Source organism: Carcharhinus amblyrhynchos, chromosome 3 (genome assembly GCF_965287045.1).
Source record: "Carcharhinus amblyrhynchos chromosome 3, sCarAmb.v2.hapA, whole genome shotgun sequence".
NCBI classification, from domain to species: Eukaryota; Metazoa; Chordata; class Chondrichthyes; order Carcharhiniformes; family Carcharhinidae; genus Carcharhinus; species Carcharhinus amblyrhynchos.
This window is the reverse complement of record NC_137326.1, coordinates 78178870-78206235: the sequence shown is the minus strand read 5'-3', so window position 1 is coordinate 78206235 and position 27366 is coordinate 78178870. Positions and strand designations below refer to the sequence as shown.

The window sequence follows — 27366 nt, the reverse complement described above, 5'->3', positions numbered from 1 at the left end:
TAGATAAACTGTTTCAGCTTGTGGAACCTAACATTTCTGTAGCAGTCATCTAAGTAATCTGTTTCTACTACTACAGAAATTCACACCTGATCATCCTTAGATCTGTTATATCTTTGGAATACCCTGATCACTTTTAGAGGCTTGTCTGATCTGGAAATGCTGGCTGTTCCTGTTGCTGGACAGATTTTTACATTTTAGGCCTTTTTAAAATTCTTGCAACTGCTGCTGCTAAGCAAAAACCTGACAGCAGAGTTAGGGAAATGGAATGTTGTAACTGGTTTCACTGAATGTCAGGCTATGGTGTCTAATTATATCTTTGATTGTTCAGACAGGCTAGACTGGTTATCAGTCCCTGAAGATGGTGGGATGCTATTGGTGTTTGATGTTACTGATGCTGACGAGCGGTACGGGTAATGTAAAGAGTTCAGGTAGGTGTTGAGATCACACTGACCTTACTTTGAACTGTCGGTCTATTAATGATGTGTTCAGAAATTAATGCATTAGGAAGAGGCATTTAACAGATTAACAAGAAGCTTCAGTGTTATTAACAGTGACATCACAAATTGATTTTACCATTAAACATTAATCATGTTGCTCAGGTTTTTGTAAGATTTTTTGAATGGACACTTATGGACAAACATGAGAAGCCTACATGAATTGTTTCATATTAAAGTACAAAGGGCACCAAGAGATTCAGAAGTATATAGAGCTCACTCCAAAAATAAATTACTCTCATAAAACACCCATCATCTCAAACATCAATCTAATCTTTCTCTCAATTTTTCCATATCAAATGCTTCTTTGACAGTCCAATTTCACACCTCAGGACTACTATCAGGGGCCTAGCTGGGATTGCAAAGAGGAAAGCCTTTGTACTTATATAAAAGCAGTGGTGGAGAGAAGGTTTCTGTTTGTTCACCTTCAGTTTCCCGTGTGTGCAGCCCAGGGATACCCAAGTATATCACTGCCTCATGAATATGGTAGTGGGACTTGGACCAGGGACAGCAAGTTGAAAACAAGCCTGAAAATGAAATGGCTTTTTTTTGTCTCTTGACACTGCAGGCCTGGACATTTACAAGCTTCTGACATTCAATCCCAATTCTCAGTGCATAGCACTCCCGGGCTTTGGCGTTGCAATTTTAATCGTCCAATCCACTAAAATCAGGCACACCACAATATGAAATCGCTGAAATGTGCTGTCTCCCACTGAGGGAGCTGTCCACAGTGGCTACTTACTTCTGCTTTTAGTAGCTGACCCTGGTGGCTACCAAACCAGGTACTATCAGTATAGTTTACTTTGAGCACAGCGACAGGGTAGAAGTCCAGGACACCGCACACTTCATCACATGCTGACATGTAGGCACATGTAAATGAGGGTGGAAGTGACTGGGTGGATGCATCACTAAGCAAATTGGAATGAATCTGGAAACTTAAGAAGAAGTTGTCTGAATTTGCAGGCTAGCAAAATTTCCTACCTCACAGCAGAACTTGAAATTAACCAAGTGCCTCAATTTATCCCAAAGCTCAGAGTCTGAGGCCAGGACTAATACCGCTTCAGGTGGAGAGTAGGTGGATCATGCACTTGATCTTTATTAATAAAGGGTTTCAGCAAGAGCAGCCTGAGCTAGCAACTCTGGCATCTCATTGCTGTGACATTTTTACAGTGTTTTACCAGAAGAATAAAGCAAACTGAGTGCTGAGAATTCAGAAACATGCAAACTGGTTCTAGAAGAGGTGAAACCAGGATCTCTGGAGTGAGAGTGCCAAGAGGAATCCTGCTCATTTGAAGAAGCTGAAGCAATCTATAAAAACTGTGAGAGAACTGTAAGAATTTTTCATCTGAAAAATGGATAGTTTTAATGTTTATTTTTTCATAGGATGTGCATGTCATTGAGAAGGCCAGTCCTAATTACCCTTGAGCTGAATCGCTTACAGGCCATTTCAGAGTAAAGCACATTACTCTATGTAAGCCTGACCACGTAAGGATAGCAGATATCCTTCCTCAAGGAAGGATTACTCTGGTGATCCAGAGTGGTTTTTACAATTGATGATAGTTTCAAGGTTACCATTACCTAGACTGGCTTTCAGTTCTACATTTTTACTTAATTGAATCTAAATTCTGCCAGCTACTATGGTGGGATTTGAACCCCTGACTCCCAAGGCTTGGGCCACTGGTTTACTAGCCAGTGACACTGACCCTACACCATCTCTCTGTTTTCTCATGTGTTCTATTTCAAAGTCAAAATTCTGCATCCAATACCCAGCACTTGGCATCATCTAAAACTGGGCAGCATGGCGGCACAGTGGTTAGCACTTCTGCCTCACAGCTCCAAGGACCTAAGTTTGATTCTCAGCTTGGACAACTGTCTGTGTGGAATTTGCATGTTCTCCCCATGTCTGCGTGGGTTTCCTCCAGGTGCTTCGGTTTCCTCCCACACTCCAAAGATGTGTGGGTTAGGTGCATTGACCATGCTGAATTGTCCCTTAGTGTCCCAAGATGTGTGAAGTCAGGGGGATTACTGAGTATGTGTGATTACGGAGATAAGGCCCAGGTGGGATTGTTATTGGTGCAGGCTCGATGGGCCAAATGGCCTCCTTCTGCATTGTAGGGATTCTATGGTTTCCTGTTCCGGTCCAAGTTCCATTCCTACTTCTTTCTCTCCTATTTCGTTCATGCTTCCAATGTCTGCCCCCATCCCAGCAACCAATACTGCTCCCATTCCCAATGCTATTGATTGGTTTGTTTTGAATTCTGTGTAAGAGTCAGTTCCCTCTGCACCATCCCCAGAATCTTCCTGTGTTGAACAGAGGCATGTCTAGTTTGAGCGTTTGTGTTTCAGCTCAGCATGTTGTGTTTTCAAACAAATGCCAGAAAGGAATATGCAGCTCCACGAAGACCATTTGTTTTATATCGTACAGCAATTTGCTGGTGACTGAATGTTCAGCCAATGGTGCTGAAACTAGTTTTAATCAAATTAGTAAATTTACCATGTGTCTGGAACCTTTGGCAGTGTAATTCACAGTTCAAAGGTCCATCAGCAGAACATTACAACAGGTGAATGATTTTGATGAGTAAATTGCAAAAATGTTAGCAAACTTCTTTTCTTTTATCAGTTGAAGTTCTGGTTCTCATATAAGAGAAAGTGCTACCATTATCACCTGTGGTTGGTATCCCTCCCATCTAGGAGACATCTGACCCGCAAGCTGTCCACTGAAGAAAGCTACAGCTAATCATTGTACCTAACCCCTTATAAAATGTCTCCTGGGTGCTTATCAAAGCCACCATATGACCACATCTCTCATAACTGCATTAGTTCAACCAGTGATTCTTTAATGTGGAATGATTAAGCAAGAATTCGCAATGGCAAAGATAATTAAGCATGAAGATACTAGCCCCAGGTTAGTTAAACAATTACATTGTTCGTCCATCGTCATCTATGAGGACCTCAACATCATTAGTCATTTTGAGGCTAGTGTGTCCGAAGATGACTGATCAGGCCAATTTGGGCACGGAATGTCCTGGCACATATTAGACAGACTTGTGTAGACACTAGTTGTTGCGCTGGTGGTTCTGGACTTGTGCAGCTCGCGCTTAAGTTGTGCTTCAGCAATACACCTTGCTTCGTGAGCTTGACAGCCTTTGTGGATGCAGCAGCACCAGGTAGGGCGGCTTTGTGCCAGTGTTTCCCAGGTGGTCATGTCAATGTCAACCGACTTCAGGGAGGCCTCAAGTGTATCTTTGAAACGTTTCTTCTGCCCCCCCATGCAATCGTTTTTCCAGCAGAGAGTCCCCCAAAAAGAAGCTGCTTGGGTATGCGCTCAGCTGACATACGGATGACGTGACCTGCCCACTGGGTGTGCTCTCTCATCAGCAGTGTGTGGACTGATGGTAGACTTGCTCTAGAGAGAACTTTAGTGTCTGATAGTTTGTCTTGCCATCGGATGCGTAATATTCTGTGAAGACAAGTCATGTGGAAATGATTGAGCTGTCTTGCATGCCTTTGATACACAGTCCACGTTTCACAGGCATACAGGAGGATAGTGAATACCACGGCACTGTAGACCTTCAGTTTTGTTGCTGGGCTGATTCCTCGACGTTCCCAGACAGTGGAGCATGGTCTACCAAAAGCAGAACTTGCTTTTGCTATTCTGCAGTTAACTTCTGCATCAATAGTCACTGCTTGGGAGAGGGTGCTACCAAGATTAGTTAACTGGTCCACTGCCTGTAGTTTCTGCCCATAAATGGGGCGAGTGTGAGGTGTTAGGGAGGGGTAATACCTTTGGTGGGGGAACACATCATGTCCATTCAGGGTGGTTTGTCCATCCTTTGTCCCCACCTGGCACTCAGCTCTCACCCGTGGCTCCCTGTAGCTGTTTGCACGTGACAGCGGCCACACCCTGGGCAACGGCCTCAACAAGCCGGCTAAACCAGGTGAGGGTAGTCTCAATCCTCGGTGAGATACGGAGTTGTCTATCCCAGCATGTGAAGACAGAGTCCGATGGATTGAGCGGAAGAGACCAACGGAAGGTCCAACGGTCAAGAAGGCCGTCTCTGCAAGCGTCATAGTTAAACAATTAATGCTTTAAGCAACTCATTTTACTTGTTTCAGACACTTGAACCTTCCAGCACCTTTCTCATTCAATCTATATGGTCTGAATGGATAGCTTGTTAACAGAATGGTGTGACTTGGTGTGACTTCAGTTACATGCTCTTTTCAGCACTAAAATACAAATTAATAATTCAAGAGACAAAAACAATATTTCTGCTTTGGGAAGAGAACAAACATTTTGGCAGATGTGGGAGGAAGTACCGAATGCTGACCAAATCATTAGATCTTTCTTCAGTTCAGCTCAAGCTGAAGTCCATTTTCCAGAATCCTTAGTTTACCATGCACTCATATTCTGCTACCTGTTATTAGACTTTCTGAGTGTTTCACTGAATGCTTTTCTTTACCTCTCTCAGATTTGAATCCTTGTAAATCATCGACATGCCTCAATGGTGGAATGTGTAAGATCTTGAGCTACAGTTACATCTGCCTTTGCCCTCCCCTATGGAAAGGAGAGTATTGTGAAATAGGTTTATTGCTGCTTCTGATAATATCTATCAATCTATCCTCCCAGTAATGCAAATCATTGGGCTTTGTATATATGTAGTGCTGTGCACAAGTGCGTGCCTGTGTGAATGTATATGCACATTTTTTTTATTCATTCCTGGGATGGGAATGTTACTGGCTTGACCATAATTTATTGACCATCCCTAGTTGCCCTTGAAAAGATGGTAGTAAGCATTCTTCTTGAACTGCTGCAGTTCAAGTGCTATAGGTACACACGCTGTGTTGTTAGGAAGGGAGCTCCAGGACTTTGATCCAGCAACAATGAAGGAATGGTGATATATTTTTCAGTCAGGATGGTGAATGATTGGGGGAGATCTTCCCCTGCAAGTCACAAATCATCCTGACTTGGAACTATAACCAGACGGTGGTGTTTCCATGCCTTTGCCCTTCTAGGTGGTAGAGGTTGTGAGTTTGGAAATGCTGTGAAACGAGCTTTGGTGAGTTCCTGCAATGCATCTTGTAGATGATGCACACTTCTGCCTCTGTGCATTGGTGGATGAGGGAGTGAATGTTTGTACAAGCGGTCCCAATCAAGCGGGCTGCTTTGTCTTAGATGGTGTCAAGCTTCTTGAGCATTGGTGGAGATTCACTCATCCAGGCAGGTGGAGAGTATTCCATTAAACTCCTAATTTGTGACTTGTCGATTGTGTAAAGGCTTTAGGATGTCAGAAGGTGAGTTACTCACTGCATGATTCCTAGCCTTTGACCTGCTCTTATAGCCACAGTAGTTATATGGCTGGTTCAGTTCAGTTTCTGGTCAATAGTAATTCTCGGACTGTTGACAGTGGGGTTTCAGTGATAGTAATGTCATTGAATGTTAATGGGTGATGGTGGTTAGATCCACTCTTGTTGGACATTGTCATCAGCTGGCACTTCTGAGGCTCAAATTTTACTTGCCACTTGTCAGCCCAAGCCCAGTTATTGTCTAGGTCTTCTTGCATTTGGGCATGAACTGCTTCAGTATCTGAGGAGTCACAAATTATGCTGAACATTGTGTAGCCATCAGTGAACACCCCCACTTCTGACCCTATGATGAAAGGAAGGTTATCGATGACGCAGCTGAAGATGGTTGGCCGAGGACACTACTCTGAAGAACTCCTGAAGTGATATCTTGGAACTAAGATGATTGATCTCCAACAACCACAATTATCTTCCTTTGTGTTACATATGACTCCTACCAGCATAGACATTTTCCTGTTTTTCAGTGACTCCAGTCTTGACATGGTCAAATGCTGCCTTACAGCCAGGGCAGTCACACTCACGTCAATTCAGCTCTTTTGTCTATGTTTGGACCAAGACTGTAATGAGATCAGGAGCTCAGTGACCCTGGTGGAATCCAGACTGGACATCAGTGACCAGATTATTGCGAAGCAAGTGACGCCTGATAGCATTGTCAATGACCCCTTCCATCACTGCCTGGTAACAATGTCACACTATTACTTGACTATCTGTGGAACAACTCTCTCAATTTTGGCACAAGCTCCTAGATGTTAGTGAGGAGTACATTGGAAGGTTGGCAGGGCTGAGTTTGCCATTTCTGGTGATTAGTTCAATGCCAGGTGATCCATCCAGTTTCATTCCTTCTTGACTTTCTGGTGATTGGATTGTCTTGCTGGGCTGTTTTAGAGTCAACCATGTTGCTGTGGATTGGAAGATACATCTAAGCCAGACCAGTTAAGAACGGCAGATTTCATTCACATAAAAGACTTTAGGGAACCAGGTTTTTATAACAATCAACAATGGTCATCATTCGACTTTTAATTCCAGGTTTTTACTGAATTCAAATTCTACCAACTGCTGTGTTGTGTTTTGAACCTGAGTCCCCAGAGTATTACCCTGGGTCTCTGGATTACAAGCCCATTGGCTCATGTGTGTTTGTGTTTCTGTATGCCTGTGGACCTGTGAGTGCATATGTGTGCATTTGTGTTTGCATTTTTGTTTCAGTTGCTGCTCATTACTGACCTTGCTCCACAGTCATCTTAAACAGAGACAGTGAGCTGTACCACAGAGGTCTTGTGACAGTGGGTAGCATCCCTATCTCTGGCCTGAATCTCTTGGTTCAAGTCCCACTTCAGGACTTGATGGCCACAGGAGCTGTGTTCATAAATGGCCGAACAGATTGATTTTCAGCCTGTAAATCCTTCCGATATGCCTGACAGCAGGTGGGGAAAGCAGGAGACGTTCTTGGTCAGCCATACTGCAGAAGGCAACAGCAAACCACCGCCAAACACAATCATGGACCTATCGAATGGAAATCCATGGTCATCAATGCCCTCTTAGGATGTGAGACCTGAAGGGTGAGCTGGAGCAGTATGACACAATATTAACACTCTTTAATTACTCTCTCACCACTACTGCCAGATCCTCTGATTGTTAGTGGGTTGCACTACAACCAATACTGGTCATTTTGTCAAAAATAATCAGTAGCACCTCCAGGCACATAGGATGTAGGAGCAAGAATAGGCCAATCAGCCCCTCAACTCTGCTCTGCGGCTTGGTAAGATCATGAGTGATCTGGTGGTGATCTCAGTTCCACCTTGTTGTCTGCCCTCCGTACCCCTTATCTATCAAAAATCTATCTAACTCTGCCTTGAATAAATGACGCAGCATCCATTGCTTTCAGTGGAAGAGATTCCACAGACAAATGATCATCTGAGAAAAAAAAATTCCTCATTCCCAAAAATCTTCAATTGGCCCATCAAACCTGACCACAATCCCACTCAGTCCTATCTACATAATCCCACCTATTTACCATGCTAATCCGCCTTACATTAAGGGGCAATTTACCATGGTCAATCAACCTAACCTGTACATTTTATGAGTATGGGAGGAAACCGGAGCACTTGGAAGAAACCCATGTAGACATGGGGAGAATGTGCAGATTCCATACAGTCACTGGAAGGCCAGAATTGAACCCAGGTCTCTGGCGCTGTGAGGCAGTATTGCTAAACTCTGTGCCACCATGCTGCCCGTATTTATGCTGCCACTGCCCTTACATTCACATGGGCTTCACTGACTGATGAGTCACTGTGTAAACCTGATTATAAGCAGGTATTTTTCCTGTGTTTGAGTATTATTCTTTAATTCAGAGAATCTGGATTGTAAATATAAGAATGGCTACTGTCAGCAGTACTGCAACTTTAACAAGGCAACACAAATGGCAAAATATTGTGCAGATGGCTATCAGCTGGATGAAGACCAGCAGAACTGTGTTAAAAATGGTACTGACTTCACCTGTCATTAACTCACATTTCATTAAGTATTGATCATGGCCACAAGATGCACCTCTGTTAAGAATTGTACAAACTCGAGGAGCATGATTTGATTTGATTTATTATCATATGTATTAGTACATAGTGAAAAATATTGTTTCTTGCACACTATACAGACAAAGCATACCATTCATAAAGAAGGAAAGGAGACAGTGCAGAATTTTTTCCAGGTGCTCCAATTTCCTCCCACATCCCAAAAACGTTCTATTTAGGCTGATTGGTGTCAATAAATCGTCCCTGAATTGGATCTCTCTTAATCTGGCATACATATAATTCCCTAAATTTCCACCCCCTTTATTGTCCACTAGAGGTAGACAAAAACGTCGACAAGTGACCAAAGACTTGAATAAGGCACTCACTGAGTGTTAAAATGGGTGGTGCAGGCTTGTAGGGCCGAAGGGCCTGTTTCCTGCGCTGTGCTGCTCTTTGTTCTTTGTAGTGTCATAGCTAGGGTGCAGAGAAAGATCAACTTAGTGCGAGGTAGGTCCATTCAAAAGTCTGATGGCAACATGGAAGAAGCTGCTCTTGAATTTGTTGGTACATAAGAACATAAGAAATAGGAGCAGAAGTAGGCCAATTAGCCCTTCGAGCCTGCCCCGCCATTCAATAAGATCATGGCTGATCTGTCGCGGCTCAGTTCCACATTCCCGCCCTCTCCCCATAACCCTTAATCCCCTCTCTTATCAAAAACCCATCAACCCGCGTCTTAAAAATATTTAGCGAGGTAGCCTCCACCACTTCAACGGGCAAAGAATTCCAGAGATTCACCACCCTTTGAGTGAAGAAGTTCCTCCTCAACTCTGTTCCAAACCGCCCCCCCCTTTATCTTGAGGCTGTGCCCCCTAGTCCTGCTATCCTTTCTGAGCGGGAAGAGTCTCTCCACCTCTATCTTATCCATCCCATTCATCATCTTATACGTCTCAATGAGATCTCCCCTCATTCTTCTAAACTCTAACGAGTACAAGCCTAATTTATTCAGCCTCTCCTCATAGCTCAACCCCCTCAATTCCGGCATCAGCCTAGTAAACCTCCTCTGCACTCCCTCCAAGGCCAAAATATCCTTGCGTAAGTACGGCGCCCAAAAATGCACACAGTACTCCAGCTGCGGCCTCACCAATGCCCTATACAGCCGCAGCAAGACCTCCCTACTTTTATATTCAATCCCCCTCGCAATGAAGGCCAGCATCCCATTCACCTTCCTGACCACCTGCTGCACCTGCAAGCTGGGTTTTTGCAACTCATGCACAAGGACCCCGAGGTCCCTCTGCACCGTCGCCTGCTGCAGTTTTTCTCCACGTAAGTAATAATCCTTCCTACCATTATTCCTACCAAAGTGGACCACCTCGCACTTGCCAACATTAAATTCCATTTGCCATTTCCTGGCCCATTCGCCCAGCCTATCTAGATCCTTCTGTAGACTCTCCCCACCCTCCGCACAATTTGCCTTTCCACCAATTTTGGTGTCATCAGCAAATTTCGACACCCTACACTCGGTTCCCTCCTCCAGATCATCTATATAAATGGTAAATAGCTGAGGCCCCAGCACCGACCCCTGGGGCACTCCACTAGTCACCATCCGCCAATCCGAATAGCACCCATTGACCCCCACTCTCTGCCTCCTATTTGACAACCAGTCCTCTATCCACGCTAACACCCTACCCCCAACTCCATGCCCCCTGACCTTCTGCAATAACCTCTTGTGAGGTACCTTGTCAAACGCCTTCTGAAAATCAAGAAAGACCACATCCACCGGCTCTCCTCTATCCACCGCCCTAGACACATCCTCATAGAACTCTAGTAAATTTGTCAGACATGACTTCCCTTTAACGAAACCGTGCTGCGTCTGCTCTATCAAGCAGTTCCCCTCAAGATGCCTCGCTATTTCCTCCTTGATGACGGATTCTAACATTTTACCTACAACAGACGTTAAACTAACAGGCCTATAATTCCCTGCCTTTTGCCTGGCACCCTTAAACAACGGCGTAACATTAGCCATTTTCCAATCTTCCGGCACTTCCCCGGAATCCAGCGACGTCTGGAAAATAACCACCAAGGCATCCACTATCACCTCCGCCATTTCTTTCAGAACCCTCGGATGCATTCCATCCGGTCCTGGGGACTTGTCCACAATCAGCCCCTCCAGTCTGTCGAGCACCACCTCTCTAGTGACAGTAATGTCATCGAGACCCTCCAGTCCTACCACCTTTCCATCTCTAACATCCGGCAAATTATTCACGTCCTCCTCCGTGAAGACCGAAACCTCAGACTTTTGTACCTTTTTCCTGATGGAAGAAGGTGGAAGAGAGTATGTCCAGGGTGTAGGGTCTTTAATTATGCTGGCTGCTTTTCTGAGGCAGCGGGTAGTGTAGACAGAGTCAATAGATAAGAGCCTGGTTGGTGTGAAGGATTGGGCTATATCTACAATCCTTTGTAATTTCTTGTGGTCTTGGTCAGAGCAGGAACCATACCAAGCTGTGGTACAACCAGAAAAAATGCTTTCTATGTACATCTGTAAAAGTTGATGACAGTCATAGCTAACATGCCAAATTTCCTTAGTCTTCTGAGAAAGTAGAGGTGTTGGTGCGCTTTCTTAACTATAGTGTCAGCCTGGGGGGATCAGGACAGGTCATAGGTGATCTGGATACCTAACAACTTGAAACTCTCAATGCTTTCTACTTCGTCCCCATTGAAGTAGACAGGGGCATGTTGTCCTTTACACTTCCTAAGTCAATGACAATGTCTCCTTCATTTTGTTGACATTGAGGGAGAGATTTCCTCAGGTTCCAGAGGACTGGAGGAGGGAGACTCAGGTCCCAGAGGTCTGGAGGATAGCGAACATGGTACCGTTGTTTAAAAAGGGTAGTAGAGATAACCCGGGTAATTACAGGCCGGTGAGTTTGACATCAGTGGTAGGGAAGTTGTTGGAGGATTCTTAAAGATAGGATGTATACGCATTTAGAGCATGGCAATCTGATTAGTGATAGGCAACATGACTTTGTAAAGGGGAGGTCATGCCTTATGAATCTGGTAGAATTTTTTGAGGAGGTGACAAAAACGGTCGACGAAGGATGAGCCGTGGATGTCTATATGGATTTCAGTAAGGCGTTTGACAAAGTCCCTCATGGTAAGTTGGTGGAAAAGGTGAAGGCTCATGGGATACAAGGACCGGTGGCTAGATGGATTGAGAACTGGCATGATAACAGGAGACAAAGAGTAGTAGTGGAAGGGTCTTTTTCTAGCTGGAGGCCTGTGACTAGTGATGTGCCGCAGGGACCTTTGTAGGTACTGGGACCTTTGCTATTTGTAACATACATAAATGACTTGGAAGAGGGAGTAACTGGTGTGATCAGCAAGTTTGCAGATGACAAGAAGATGGCTGGACTTGCTGATAGTGATGAGCAATGTCAGGCAATACAGCAGGATATAGATAGGCTGGTATATTGGGCAGAGAAATGGCAGATGGAATTTAATCCAGATAAATGCGAGGTGATGCATTTTGGAAGAAATAATGTAGAGGGGAGTTATACGATAAATGGTAGGACTATTAAGAGTATAGAAACGCAGAGGAACCTAGGGGTGCAAATACACAAATCCTTGAAAGTGGCAGTACAGGTGGAGAAGGTGGCGAAGAAGGCTTATGGTATGCTTGCCTTTATAGGAAGGGGTATAGAGTATAAAAGCTGGCGTCTAATGTTGCTGTTGTATAGAACGTTGGTTAGACTGCATTTGGAGTACTGCGTCCAGTTCTGGTCACCTTACTACCGGAAGGACGTGTAGACCCTGGAGAGAGTGCAGAGGAGGTTTACCAGGATGCTGCCTGGTATGGAAGGACTTAGCTATGAGGAGAGATTGGGCAAATTGGTGCTGTTCTCCTTAGAAAGACGGAGAATGAGGGGAGATCTAATAGAGGTGTATAAGAGTATGAAGGGTATAGATAGAGTGAACAGTAATAAGCTTTTTCCCAGGTTGGATATGAAAATTACGAGGGGCCACGGGCTTAGGGTGAGAGGGGTGAGGTATAGTTCAGATGCTAGAGGGAGGTTTTTCACACAGAAAGTTGTGGGGGCACAGAATGCACTGCCAAGTAGGGTGGTGGAGGCAGGCACGCTAGAGTTGTTTAAGGCTTACCTAGATAGGCACATGAGCAGACTAGAGATGGAGGGATACAAAAGATTGTTCTAAATAAGGATCAAGAGCCTCAGGACGTTCCTGGGAATCAATAGATACCTATGGACCGTCCAACATATTTTATGGCTCACCTGTCTTACGTTTGAGCTTCTGGGGATTCCGTGAATGTCTGTATAAGTTGTGTATGTTGATTGATGTCTTTTTTTTTATATCCACAGGTGATTCGGTCTGCCTTGTTGTCCAACAAGAGGCATACATGCGGTGGGTCGTGCGAGGGCTGCTCTTGGATGTGGTTTTGAGAGTTGCCTAGTGCAGGTGGTCAGGAAGGCAAATGGGATGCTGGCCTTCATAGCGAGGGGGATTGAATATAAAAGTAGGGAGGTCTTGCTGCAGCTGTATAGGGCATTGGTGAGGCCGCAGCTGGAGTACTGTGTGCAGTTTTGGGCGCCGCACCTGCGCAAGGATATTTTGGCCCTGGAGGGAGTGCAGAGGAGGTTTACTAGGCTGATACCGGAGTTGAGGGGATTGAGCTATGAGGAGAGGCTGAATAAACTAGGCTTGTACTCGTTAGAGTTTAGAAGAATGAGGGGAGATCTCATTGAGACGTATAAGATGATGAATGGGATGGATAGGATAGAGGTGGAGAGACTCTTCCCGCTCAAAAAAGACAGTAGGACTAGGGGGCACAGCCTCAAGATAAAGGGGAGGCGGTTTAGAACGGAGTTGAGGAGGAACTTCTTCACTCAAAGGGTGGTGAATCTCTGGAATTCTCTGCCCGTTGAAGTGGTGGAGGCTGCCTCGCTAAATATTTTAAAGAAGCGGGTTGATGGGTTCTTGATAAGAGAGGGGATTAAGGGTTATGGGGAGAGGGCGGGAAAGTGGAACTGAGCCACAACAGATCAGCCATGATCTTATTGAATGGCGGGGCAGGCTCGAAGGGCTAGATGGCCTACTCCTGCTCCTATTTCTTATGTATGTTCTTATGTATGTTCTTCATGTCGTTACTGTACACTTAAACTGGACCAGCTGATGGGCAACATGACAGCTCAGTGACTATCACTGTTTGCTGTGCAGATACATGGATTTGGGCCAGTGTCTGTGGGAGTTTGCACGTTCTCCCCATGCTTGTGTGGGTTTTCTCCAGGTGCTCCGGTTTCCTCCCACACCCTAAAAACGTGCTCTTAGACTGGTGTTAACAAATTGTCCCTAAATTAGGCGTCCCTCAACCTGGTTATAATTCCTTTGTTGTGGAGTCTAATAGGCATGGACAAAGGTCATAGGTTGAAGAGGGCACTCACAATGCTAAAATGGCAGTGCGGGCTTGTTGGGCCAAAGGGCCTGTTTCCCGTGCTGTGTTGTGCCTTGTGTACAACGAGTATAGTAGGGGGCGGAGGACAGCCTTGTGGGGCAAAGGTTTTGAGGATGATAGTGGAAGACGTATTGTTGCCTATACTTACTAATTGTGGTCTGTGGGTTCGGAAGTTCAGGATCCAGTCACAGAGACAGGAAGCGAAGCCTAGGCCATGGAGTTTGGAGATGAGTTTTGTAGGAATAGCTTTATTGAAGGCTGAGCTGTAGCCAGTAAATTGGAGTCTGACATAGGTGTCAGAACACATAAGTGTTCCAGGTTGAGTGCAGGGCCAGTGAGGTGGCATCTACTGTGGACCCGTAATGGTGGTAGGCAAACTGTAATGGATCCAGGCAATCTGGGGGGTTGGAATTGATTTGTGCAATGACTAATCCTTTGAAGCACTTCATAATGATGGATGTCAGAGCCACTGGATTATAATCATTAAGCACAATGCCTGGCTTTTCTTTGGTACCAGCAAACATAGGGCACACTTTATAGTTTGAGGAAATCAAGCCTTTGATTTGAACTTTGAATAAGTGTTCTATCACCAAATAACCCCTAAATTGGAGACAAGTTGGGACTTGTACTGCTTCCAAAATACATCCCCACCCCACATTGCTGTTCACTGATTACAGCTTATGGAGCAGCTCCCAAAGTTTCCTGGCATTTGCTGTGAATTATCACACTTTTAGGGATATGTGGGGAAAGAAAGGAACTTGTGCAGAAATGACTGGATTGACAAGCTACCTACCACCTTCAATGCAGCGGTATGATTACTGACCAGGGCAACCTGCTTGAACCTTGGTGTAACCAGCAACCAACAGCTCTATAAAAATCACAAAATATAATCAGATGCTGCATGGAACCTAGCAACATTGATTTCAGCGAGACAACTGGCATAGGGCAAAACAAATAAAACAAAAAGTGCTGGAACCTCATGTCAGGTAAAGTGCAATTTACATTTTCCTTGTTTTATCTGTTAAGTAAACATTTGGAAGTTTTGCATGGTTTACAGGAGATTAAATGAGTTAAGTGGCATTCTGTGATGGGACAGATTAGACAATCTGTGGGTTTGATGTGGTAGATTGGACAGTTTTTTGGTCAGGTGAGGTAAATTGAACAGGCTGTACGTTTGGTGGGATGCATTGATCAGTCGATGTGTTTGATGGACATTTAGATTTTATTTAATGCATGCTTCGTAACACTTTCTGCTTTTCAACTTATGCCTTATACTTGTATCTTAACATTTGTTGCTAGATCTTTATTCGACAGCGATTAAAGATTGTCATCCATTAAAATACTTGGCAAATTTCTGGAGATTCTTTGTATGTTTCAAAGAATCCTTACAGTGCAGAAGAAGGCCATTTGGCCCATTGAGTCTGCACTAACTCCAAGCATTTAACCTATCTAATCCCCCTGACACTACTGGATAATTTAGTATGGTCAATCCACCTAACCCGCACATTCTAAGAACATGGGAGGAAACCGGAGTACCAGGCATGGGGAGAATGTGCAAACTCCACAGTGATCCAAGCTGGGAATCAAACCCGGGTCCCTGGTGCTGTGAGGTAGTAGTGTTAACCACTGTGCCATCATGCTGCCCAAAAAAAGAGTCCTTAGAGAAAAACAGTTAGATGCCACTAAGTTTTTGTCCTTGGCAGGTGAGATAGAAGTTCTAAATTGGTATCAACCCATTTACTTCTGATATTCTATGAGCCATATTTGTGTATCTATTGGTGGAGATGAGAGTTAGGATGTGAAAAACCTAGTTAAATTTTGCCGAAATGAGTTCCTATTAAGAATAAAGGTCGGACTTTTCCGTGATTAGCATTTTTAAAATCCCTACAGTGTAAGAGGAGGCCATTTGGTCCATCAAATCTGCACCAACTTACCGACAGAGCAACCCATCCAGATCCTGTCCCCCTAATCCACATATTTACCTTGCTAATCTCCCTAAGTGACATCTTTAGCATGGCCAATTCACCTAACCTCCATATCATTGGACTGTGGGAGGAAACTGGGGCACCCAGAGGAAAGCAATGCAGACATGGGGAGAACGTGCAAACTCCACACAGTCACCTAAGGCAGCAGTAAGACAACAGTGCCAACCACTGTGCCGCCTTGAATACGTATTCAAGGAACATATATTCCCCAAGTGCTAACACATGAAATATAGGCTGAAATTAGTAATACTTACTGAATAAGACAGAAGTGGGAGGGGTATCTCATCCTTTGTGCCATATTTTCCTGTTCTTTTTCAGTAGTACTTGATGGTTGCTGCTTTGAAACTCAAGGACCTTTAACAGAAACAAGACAATGAGTCTTATGATCAATGCACTTTCAAACAATTTGAGGGGTGTATTCACACGATGCATTGTGATGAGAGGGAATGCATTTGAGCAATTGACAACAAACAGACATGTTATGAGCAGCTTCCTGATCAACACACCTCTCCTTTCTGGTATATAACCCAAGGATAAAGGAAATGAAAACCATAATTCACATTTTTTATTAGTTCAAGTTATGACCAACTTCCTGGCTTTGACTAACCTAGAGGGGTTGTTAAATCTCGTCCATTGTTGGGCTGCTGGCCTTGGATGGCGTGCAATGTGCTGCTTTTGGCTACTACATTTCACTATATTTACCTTCCATCCCAGAGATTTTATTTCTGCATTGCCTAATTTAAGACAACAAAACCCTTCAATTCAAAGTTTGGGGATTCTATTCCCGAAGAAACAATTTGTAGTTGGTTCACCAACCAAATGGCTAACTGGCCCTTTTACTGCAGCCATTCATACAGATATTGCACCTGATTTGCCTCCACCATCCAGCATCACTTCACTCTCCCCTTCCCTCCCTCAAATGTGCCTTGTCTGTGCAAAGCAGAACTTGGAAAGCTGGGAGCCTGGCAAAAATGGTGCACTTGCAGCAGTAATGAAGATGTGAGAACATAAGAACTTAAGAAATAGGAGGAGTAGTAGGCCAACTAGCCCTTTGAGCCTGCCCTGCCATTGAATAAGATCATAGCTGATCTGAAGTGGATCAGTTCCACTTTCCCGCTTTCTCCCCATAACCCTTAATTCCCTTGTCTATCAGAAATCTACCCACCCATGACTTAAATATATTCAGCAAGGTAGCCTCCACCACTTCAATGGGCAGAGAATTCCAGAATTCGCCACCCTTTGAGTGAAGAAGTTCCTCCTCAACTCCGTTCTAAACTGTACCCCCCCCCCTCTTATTTTGAGGCTGTGCCCTCTAGTTCTGTTATCCTTTCGAAGCGGGAAGAATCTATCTACCTCAACCCTATCTAGCCCCTTCATTATTTTGTAAGTCTCTATAAGATCCCCCCTCAGCCTTCTAAATGCTAACGAGTACAGACCCAGTCTGTTCAATCTCTCTTCATAAGCTAACCCCCCCCATCTCCAGTATCAACCTGGTGAACCTTCTCTGTACTCCCTCCAAGGCCAATATATCCTTTCGCAAATACGGGGACCAAAACTGCACACAGTACTCCAGTTGTGGCCTCACCAGCGCCTTATACAGTTGCAGCAAGACCTCCTCGCGATAAAGGCCAACATTCCATTCGCCTTCTTGATCACCTGCTGCACCTGCAGACTGAGTTTTTGCGATTCGTGCACAAGGACCCCCAGGTCCCTCTGCACTGTAGCACGCTGGAGCTTTTCACCCTTTAAATAATAATCCCTTCTGCTATTATTTCTACCAAAGTGGATAACCTCACATTTGCTAACGTAATACTCCATCTGCCAGGTCCTCGCCCACTCATTCAGCCTATCCAGATTTGATCAGCAGCAAGAAATCACTTCACTTTAGGAAAGGACTCAGCTTTTGATTAAATTCGCAGGTACACAAAGCCCCAGCCCAGAAATGATACCATTAATTCTCAGCTGATGATTTTCTCTGTATAAGTCACCTGGACTAAACCCATGCATATGCTCGCTTTATTTTTTCTCTTTTTCTCAAAAAAAAGTTATGGAATTATTTTTCAAATAATACCAATGTATTTTTTTCAACAATGGTTTCACAATTAGAAGAGACAAAAGTGAAGAATTCCATATTTTAATTAATATCTGTGGATATAACTTTTTTTTCAATCTCTCTAATTCTTCTTCAATCTTAAATTGGGGCTCTCCTGTTAACCATTTTGTTGAGCAGTTGATACAACCAATCACTCCTTACTCTGAATGAACTCTTCAGAACCTAAATCTACCACTTCATCCTTAACATTCTTAAGCTGTAAAAAGACCGAACATGAACTAGTTTTATTTTACGCACAGTACTGAGGTATATTTTTGACTTCATTTTTGCTGTTTTTAGGTGTTGATAAATAATAGGGATGATTATGGCTTCTGTGGTGCGACTTTGATTAACAGTCGGTGGGTAGTGACTGCAGCTCACTGCTTTGATTCAATGTTGCCACACTCTGTTACAGCAGGTAAGAGCACATATATGGTCTTTTTTAATTGTACCAACCTTCAAAATCAGCCTTTAAATTCAGTTATGATTGCCTTTCACACTTCTACCTTACTTCCACTGCATGTATCTGTTTTTCACTTGTCTTTTATTCTCTCTCTGCCTCTTGAACTTGTCACTCCCCTGGCAATCACAACTTTCATGTTTCAGCTCAACCTGTCCTTTCTCCTTGTCTCTTCCATTTATCTTTTACTTTCACTTGACTTCTCCTTCTCCATTCCTCTCCCTTTCTTGGCTCTTTTGCAGCTCCTGTTTCTCTTTACCTTCCTCCATACCTGCCTTATCCTTTACGTCACTTACTCTGCATTACATTTCTCTCTGTCCCCATCTTTTTCTCAGTCACTCATTCTGCTCCACTATTTTTTCTTCCCTTTGATGCTTTCCCTCCTCTCTTTCTTAATCTCTCCTGCATTTATTTGTCATTCTTCCATGTAGCAAATGCAATATAATGTTGGAAAATGTGAAGTTATGCACTTTGATGGGAAGAATAAAGGAGCTGAATACAATTTAAATGCAGGAAACCTGCAGAAAGCAGCAGCATAGAAGAATTTGGGGGTCCATATACATAAATCACAAAATGCTAACATACAAGTTCAGTAGGTCATAGGGCAGGCAAATGGAATGTTGGCCTTTATTTCAAAGGGGATGGAATATAAAAATAGGTAAGTTTTGTTAAAACCATTCAAGGCACCAGTTAGACCACACCCTGAATACTGTGAACAGTTTTGGCCTCCTTGTCTAAGGAAATGTATGCTGGCACTGGAGGCAGTCCACAGAAGATTCATTAAGTTGATCCTGGGCATGGAGGGATTTTCTTATAAGGAATGGTTGAATAGGTTGAGCCTGTACTAATTGGAATTTAGAAAATGAGAGATGGCCTTATTGTGACATACAGCATTCTTAGAGGGCTTGACAGGGTAAACGCTGAGAGATTGTTTTCTCTTGTGGGGGAATCTAGGACCAGAGGGTATAATCTCAAAGTAAGGTGTCACCCATTTAAGAGAGAGATGAGGAGGAATTTCTTCTCTTACAGAGTAGTCAATCTGTGGAATTCTTTACCACAGAGGACTATAGACGCTAGGATGTTCAAGGCTGAGATAGGCAAATTTTTGATCAGTCAGGGAATCAAAGGGATAAGGCACAGAAGTGGAGTTGAGGATTATCAGATCAGCCATACTCCCACCGATTGGCAAAGCAGACTTGATGGGCCAAATGGCCTAGTTCTGTTCCTACATCTTACGGTTGTCTCTTTAGTCTGTCAGCTGGCTCATCCTTACACAATTGTTTATCCTTCTTCACTTCTGCTGCTCCATCATGTCCCTCTCCTTCACTTCTGTCTCTAATCACTTGTCTTTCTTTTCTTCATTGTTGTACGCCTGTTTCATTCACTCCCACCTCTCACCATCTCCCCTGCCTCTTCTCAATTCATTTATCACTGCTTGATTCCTTTTACAGTTCTGTTTGTTTTCTCTGTTAGTGATTGTTATTTCCATGCCAATTACTTTTTATCTCATTCTCCATACCTTACTTTTAGCTAACTCAACACAGAATAGGTATGAGAAATTCATGGCTGTGGGGTTCAGTTGCTAACTTATTGTTTTGACTGGATAGCAGAGAAGTTAAGCAGTATAAAGGAACAGTGAAATTGACTTTATTTTGACACCTAAAAATACATATTTTAATGACTATTTCAGATTATATCAAAGAATATTACAGCACAAAAGGACACCATTCTTCTTGTACAGGATCTTTGAAAGAACTGTACAATTAATCTGACTCCCCTGCTCTTTTCTCATAGGCGTACAATTTTTTATTTTTCCTTTTTGAAAGTGACAACTGAATCTATATTTACCACCCATTCAGGTAGCACTTTCCAGATCATAATTACATAAATTAAACCATAAAAGCAGCTTCTGAAACTGCTCTTACTCCACCAGATGAATTTGGCAAACTTCAAACAGAGGTCTGGGAAGAGAAGGTTTTAGTGAAGAAGTTTCTGATCCATCCTCAGTACGATCCAGTAATATATGACAACGCCATTGCCCTTCTGTATTTGAAAATTTTAGTATTCCCATTGCTCCAATTTGTCTGCCCAGCTATAACCTGGGCCAGCTCCTACTGCAGGATGGGAAGGTGGGGATGATGAGTGGCTGGGGCCTGACCCGATTCTTGAGACGGGTCCAACTTCCATACATTGAACAGGAGACCTGCATCAAATCGACAAATTTGTCAGTAACAGATAATATGTTTTGTGCTGGGTTCAAAGATGATGCAATAGATTTCTTTTGAGAGTGGTGGAGGACCCTATGCTGTTTTGTATTGACAAACATGGTATTTGATTGGTGTAATTAGCTGGGCTGAGGGTTACACCAGAGGAGAAAAATATGTTTTCTAGGTTTCCTGGCTACTTATCATGGATACATGTGACTTTATCAGAGTACTGAGATGTTGAATTCTCTGAGCAGTCACGAATTATTGTGAATGAACAGAACAGGAGCACAAGAGAATGACAGAAGCACTGGATTACACATTGTGACACTGAGCAGCAGGTCTCAAAACTACCATTTAACTTTATTTAGAAGATTAGCCCCCAGTAAAATAGTTTGAGCTTGTTAATTCATCAACTGTAGGCTGTTTCACAGCAGACAGTGGTTAATATTCTCATCTAAAAAGTACTGCTGGTAATAGCTGCAGATGAATACTTAATACATTAATTTGATGTTTTCTGTTGAATAATTTTGATGCACTAACATTGCCAGTCACACAGAAGAGGCAAATGAAAGAATTTAAGCTTACAGCAGGAAGCAAGGTTATCCAATTATCACCTATCCTTAAACTGCTCCCTCCTTAATTCCTATTGTGATCGGAATTGTATTGATAGAATTGAGCAGCTCTCCTGGGTACTGCAGTATCAAATCTGGCACTAGAGGTTAGGTTTGTAACCTAACACTTCCATGCAGTTTGGATAAAGAACAAATAAATTGATTTGCAAATGCTGATAGCTGAATTTCCTTTCTTTCTATTCTATTGACTACTACAATTAGCAAACTATTATCCATCAGCACGAAGGTCAGAATAATTGACTGATAGAATCTTGGGCAGCTTCTTCTCCCAAGCCCAAGCCCAATAGGCCAAGTGACACATAATTTGGCCATTAGGATGTTAAAAGTCACCCTTTTCTGTCACTTTCCTTAATCACTGAAAAAAGATGAATCTAAAACAGGAACACTCCCTGTAAGTGGTGTAGCCTGTTGCATCAAGTGATCATTCCCAATCTATAGTGCCCGGGGCTACAAAGATTCTATAGGCTTTAGGAATCTTAATTTAGTTAGCAGATAAGTCCTGAGCTCCCAGCCATGATTTCAAACTTCAAGCAAAACCTTACAGGGTCTCAGGCCCCATCTTGAACAAGATGTGACTGTGGTGGCAGCACTCACAATTTTCTGATTAAGATTGAAATCCTTGACCAAAGTATATACTCACAAGGATCAAAAATAAACCATATTACAGTAATTAGCCCTCTGAAATTAACCTCATACTCTCCATGTTTTCAATCAGTGAGCACAAATATCCTATCTGGCTTTGCAACTCCAACTATAAATTGCCAAACCTAGGTTTATTGAAATTGCACTGGGGAATTAGAGTTTTTAAACTTGTTCTGCCTCCAGGATAGGAATAATGATGTCACTATCAGTTATCAGATAACAAACCTGGAAGAGATCCAGCAGCAGAACTTTTTTGTGAGCGCTCATCTAATTAACATGCAATCTTTATTAACTGCCTCCACACAAGCAGCATCACAGCAGCAGATTAGTTATATACTGGAACTGTAAAGAAATGCATATGTCTTGAAGACTTAAATGAACTCATTGCTTTTATCCTGAGTATCAGAAGTCACTGGCTAAGGAAAGATTTATCAAGAGAACTTCTAAGGAGCAATACCTTGTCTTTACCATGTTCACAACAAAGTCAAGTCTTATTAACACCTCCCTGTTCTGACAAACAATCAGTCAACGTCTGCAAACGGACAAAAACTACTGAGCATTTCAATGTTAAATTTGCATATAACACTGGTTAATCATAAGTCCAGTCAGTGGCACTCTGTATAGTATAGTACGCATCCTTCCAACTGAGAGAAAACAAGCCTGCACAGGTTCTCCTCTTCCTCTTTCAGTAATCAAAATTTAAAATAATCAGCCACATATCCAAAAAACAAAACTTTTTTGTGTTTTTCAGGGTTTTTTCAACACCCACTAAATCAGAAAATCAGGATGAATTAGTGAAAAACTGGTTAAAAACATTTTTATTTTAAAAGTTAAGAAAACAAAAGTAATCGAGGCACAATTAAGTTAGTTACAAACATTCAGAAAATATATATATTCAGACTTTCGTGAACAGAAAGTTGGGTTTCATACAGCTGACAATCAAGTTCCAACCACATCCACTTAATGTCGTGTCTATTTTGAAATTACTATGCATTTCCTACGTTCCTAGAACATACTGAAAGATTTTATTCACACTCATCAAAAGATTCACTGCAGTTGCACAGTCTCAATTCTATGATTGGTAGTTATCATAGAATCTCTACAGTACAGAAGAGGTCATTCAGCCATCGAATCTGTACCAACCACCATCCCACCCAAGCCCTATTCCCATAACCCTGCCCTTTTACCTTGCTAATCCCCCTGACACGATGGTCAGTTTTGCATGGCCAATCAACCTAACCCGCACATCTTTGGACTGTGGGAGAAAACCAGATCACCTGGTGGAAACTCACGCAGACACAGGGAGAAAATGCAAATTTCTACACAGAGTGTGACCCAAGACCAGAACTGAACCGGGGTCCCTGGCGCTGTGAGGCAGCAGTGCTGCCCTTTTTTCAAAGAAGGAGGTGGTCACCAAAATAGAGTATGCACTTGCTTTACCCAGGATGTAAATTATTTCCCTTTTCTGAGATTTCTGGTGGATTCAAGGTTTCTCAGGAGGGAGAAAAAAAAAAATCAGTATTTGATTTCTTCCTTTTAAAGCATTCTCAGGATATGTGATTCATCATCTTAAGATGCCACTGGAAAATGGTGATGTTTCACTGTCTATAAGCAATATCACCAAATAACTTGTCTGGAGTTGTTTCCTTTCCAAGATCTATCACTGCAAGTGATCCTGAGATGTGCATGAATTAGTCCAGTGGTGTTGTTGTACTGGTGTGTCACATGTTTATCCCAGGACAAAGAGAAACCTTTTTTTGACAGTGATAAACAGGCAGTGATTTTTTCCACTGACCTAGCAGTCTAGAAAAATCTGAGAATTTATCAATGGAATTGATTTAAAACAATTTTAAAGGTGCCTATACATGTTTTATAGATGTAAGTCGGAGAAAATGTCTCGCTTACCTTTCTGTGTATCCTGTCTGTGTGCACAGTGTCCCTTGCTGTGGTTTGGTGTAGCAGAGAAAGAAGAAGCCAACGACAATATGCTTTATTTTGTGGTTGGGACGGGGGGGGGGGGTCACAAAAGACCTTTCCTCCCTACTTAACTCACATCTTTTTGCTCCACCCTATCCCTTCTATTACCTCGTTTACCAGTGACCACTGCATTGTTTTGCCTGTCCAGTCCTTTTTGAATTACCTCAATTTTCTAACATTGTACTCAGAACCCTCCATCCACTGCGTCATTGCTTCAACTTGTTCCTTCTGGTGGCGGTAAGGTAAAATGCAGAACCTCAAATGTAGTAATTTCAGGATTACTCCCAGTGCCATGCACTAGCAAGAGCAAGAATAAGAGGATGGATCAGATGAATACATCGCTGGAGAAATGGTGTGCCAGGGAGGGGTTTAGATTCTTGAGGCATTGGGACCAGTTCTGGGGAAGGTTGGACCTTTACAGGCTGGATGGGTTGCACTTGGGCAGAGATGAGATCAATACCCTTGCAGGGGCTTTTGCTAGTTCCAATGCAGAGGTTTTAACCTAGTTTGGCAGGGGGGTGGGAACAAAAAGGATCAGAATCAGATCAGGGAGGTAGAACATTAATTAGTGTTGCAATAAGCGACTTGGAAAGACAAAAGAAACAACGGTTAAAAAGCTTCCAAGGAAATTGAGTTTCAATACAAGGAGTATTACAAATAAGGCAGATGAACTAAAGGCACAGATAGACACATGGCAGCATATCATTGTTATTGTGAAAACCCAGTTAAAGGAGGGGCAAAATTGGCAGCTCAATATCCCTGGAGTTTCCAGACAGACCAGAGTGGGTGACAAAAAAAGGGGTAACATTATTGGTTAAATAATCAATTACAGTTGTGAGAAGGGATGATATACTTTACGGGTTAACAAATGCATTGAGTTTAGGAATAAAAAGGGGAAACCATACTACCAGAAATATACTACAGACTCCCACAGTTAGTCAGGAGGTAGAAGAACATATATGTAAGCAAATTTCTGCCTGTGAATGAGTGCAATAATAGTAAGACACTTCAACTATCTCAATATCATCTGGGTTTAAGACAACATAAGGGGCACTGAGGGTGAAAAAAAATCATGTATTATGTCCAGGATTTTAAAAAAATGAGAAGCTCGACAAGAGGAAGTGCAATTCTGGATTTAGTCTTGGGAAATGAAGATGGGCAAGTGGGTAAAGTGACAGTGGATGACCATAATCAGGGATAGTAACCACAATTCAGTTAGATTTAATATTATTATGGAAAAGGACAGAGATAAATCAGGAGTAAAAGTTTTAAACTGGGAAATGGCAAAACTGAGAAGTGATTTGGCTGAGGTGGATTGGACAAGAGTGCTAAAGGATAACTCAGTGGTAAACCAGTAGGAAGCACAAATAAGTGAGATCCTAAGAGTAAGCAGACATATCCCCTCCAAAAATAACAGTATTCCCAGATCTAGATTCCCATGGTTATCTAGAAAAGTACAGAGGAAGATTAAACAGAAAAAGAAAGCTTACGATAGTCACAGAAAACTGAACATGGCAGACAGCCTAAAGGAGTATAAGCAGTACAGGATCAAGTGAAAAAAGGAAATCAAGGAGCGGGTACGAAAAAATATTAGCAAGCAAAATTAAGGAAAACCCACAAACATGTTTTATCAGTATTTAAAGAGCAAAAGGATAGTTAAGGAAGATGAAAGGTACTTGTGTGAAGATACAAAGGATATGGGAAGCGTTTTAAATGATTTTTTTGTCTCCATATTCACAAAGTAAAGGGATGAATCAGATATAGTAATCCAGAAGGAGCAGCGTGAGATATTGGAGAAAATAATCATAATGAGAGAGGTGTTAGAGGAGTTGGAATCCTTGAAAGTGAACACGTTGCAAGGACCATTGAATTGTTCCCTAGGACGTTGAAGGAGGTCAGAAAGATAATAACAGTTGCTGTAAGGATTATTTTCCGATCTTCACTGCACATAGGTGAGGTGTCAGAGGACTGTTAAAAACAACAGAACAATTATAGGGCAGTTAGTCTTACTTCTGTGGTAGGAAAATTGTTAGAATTATTCCTGAGAGATCATATAAACTGTCACTTAGAAAGGCATGGACTAATCAAGGACGGTCATGCTGATTTTGGGGGCTTTAAGGGAAGATCCTGCTTGATTTTAAATTCATTGAATTCTTTGAGGAAGCAACAAGGAGGATTGATGAGGGTAGTGCAGTGGATGTTGTCTACATAGATTTTAGTAAGGCACTTGACAAGGTCCCACATGGCAGACCGGTCAAAAAAGTAAATGCCCATAGGATACAGGATAATGTGGTAAATTAGATCCCAAAGTTGGCTTAATAACAGGAAACAAATAGTAATGGTCGATGGCTGCCATTGCAAATGAAAAACTGTTTCAAGTGGTGTTCCATAGGACTCGGTGTTGGGACCCCTGTTGTTTGTTTTATATATTAACCATTTTGATTTGAACATGTTTGGGAGAGTGGGGGAGAACAATGGGGAAATTTGCAGATGACACAAAAACTGGATAGTGTAGAAGGAAGCTGTAAGCTCAATGAGGAGTTGAAGTGGGCCGGAAAGTGGCAGATGGAGTTCAAGTCTGATAAGTCTGATGGACAGCACAGTGGCAGTGGTTAGCGCTGCACCTGGGTTCAACTTCAGCCTCGGGTGATTGTCTGTGTTGAGTTTGCACATTCTGTGTCTGTATGCTCCAGTTTCCTCCCACAGTCCAAAGATGTGTAAGCTAGGTAAATTGGCCATGCTAAAATTGCCTCGGTGTCAGGAGGGATTAGCAGGGTAAATGCATGGGGTTACGAGGATATATGGGACCTGGGTGGGATCGCTGTCAATGTAGGCTTGAGCTGAATGGCCTCCTTCTGCACTGTACGGATTCTATGATTCAAAGTGTGAGGGACTGCATTTAGGGAGGTCAAACAGTAAAGGCAATACGAAATAAACAGGAATATAATGACACGTAGATAAAGTGACAGATCTTGACGTGCAAGTGCACAGGTCCCTGTAGGTAGCAGTACAGGTGGATAGGTTTGTAAAGAAGGCATAGAGTACAAAAGTAGGGATATTATGATGGAACCATACAAGACCCTTGAGGCCACAGCTGGAGTACTGAGAGCAGTTCTGGTCACCATATTACAAGGAGGATGTAATTGGTCTGGAGAGAGTAAAGAGAAGATTTACTAGAATGTTGCAAGGGCTGGAGAATTGTAGCTGCAACGAGAGATTGGAGAAATTGGGGATGTTTTATTTGGAACAGAGAAGGCTGAGGGGTGACATCGTTTAAGTATACAAAACTAAGTAGGATTAAATTAGAGTAGATAGGAGGAATCGGTTTCCTTTGACAGAGAGTTCAAAAATCAGGGGTCATTGATTCAAGCCAAGTGATAGAAGGATTAGAGGAGACATGAGGAAAATCCTTTTTACGCAGAGTGGGTATCTGGAATTTGCTGCCTGAGCTGGTGTGAGCAAAATCCTAAACTCTTAAAGATACCTGGATCTGCACCTTAAGTGCTGTAAGCTGTAGGGCTATGGTCCATGTGCAGGAAGATGGAATT

General features: G+C 42.8%; 1 pseudogene; it reads left to right on the top strand.

The window, feature by feature from the left end:
* The first annotated feature begins 358 nt into the window (after positions 1-358).
* On the top strand, positions 359-21802 carry LOC145341210 (coagulation factor VII-like; annotated as a pseudogene).
* The last annotated feature ends 5564 nt before the right edge of the window (positions 21803-27366 follow it).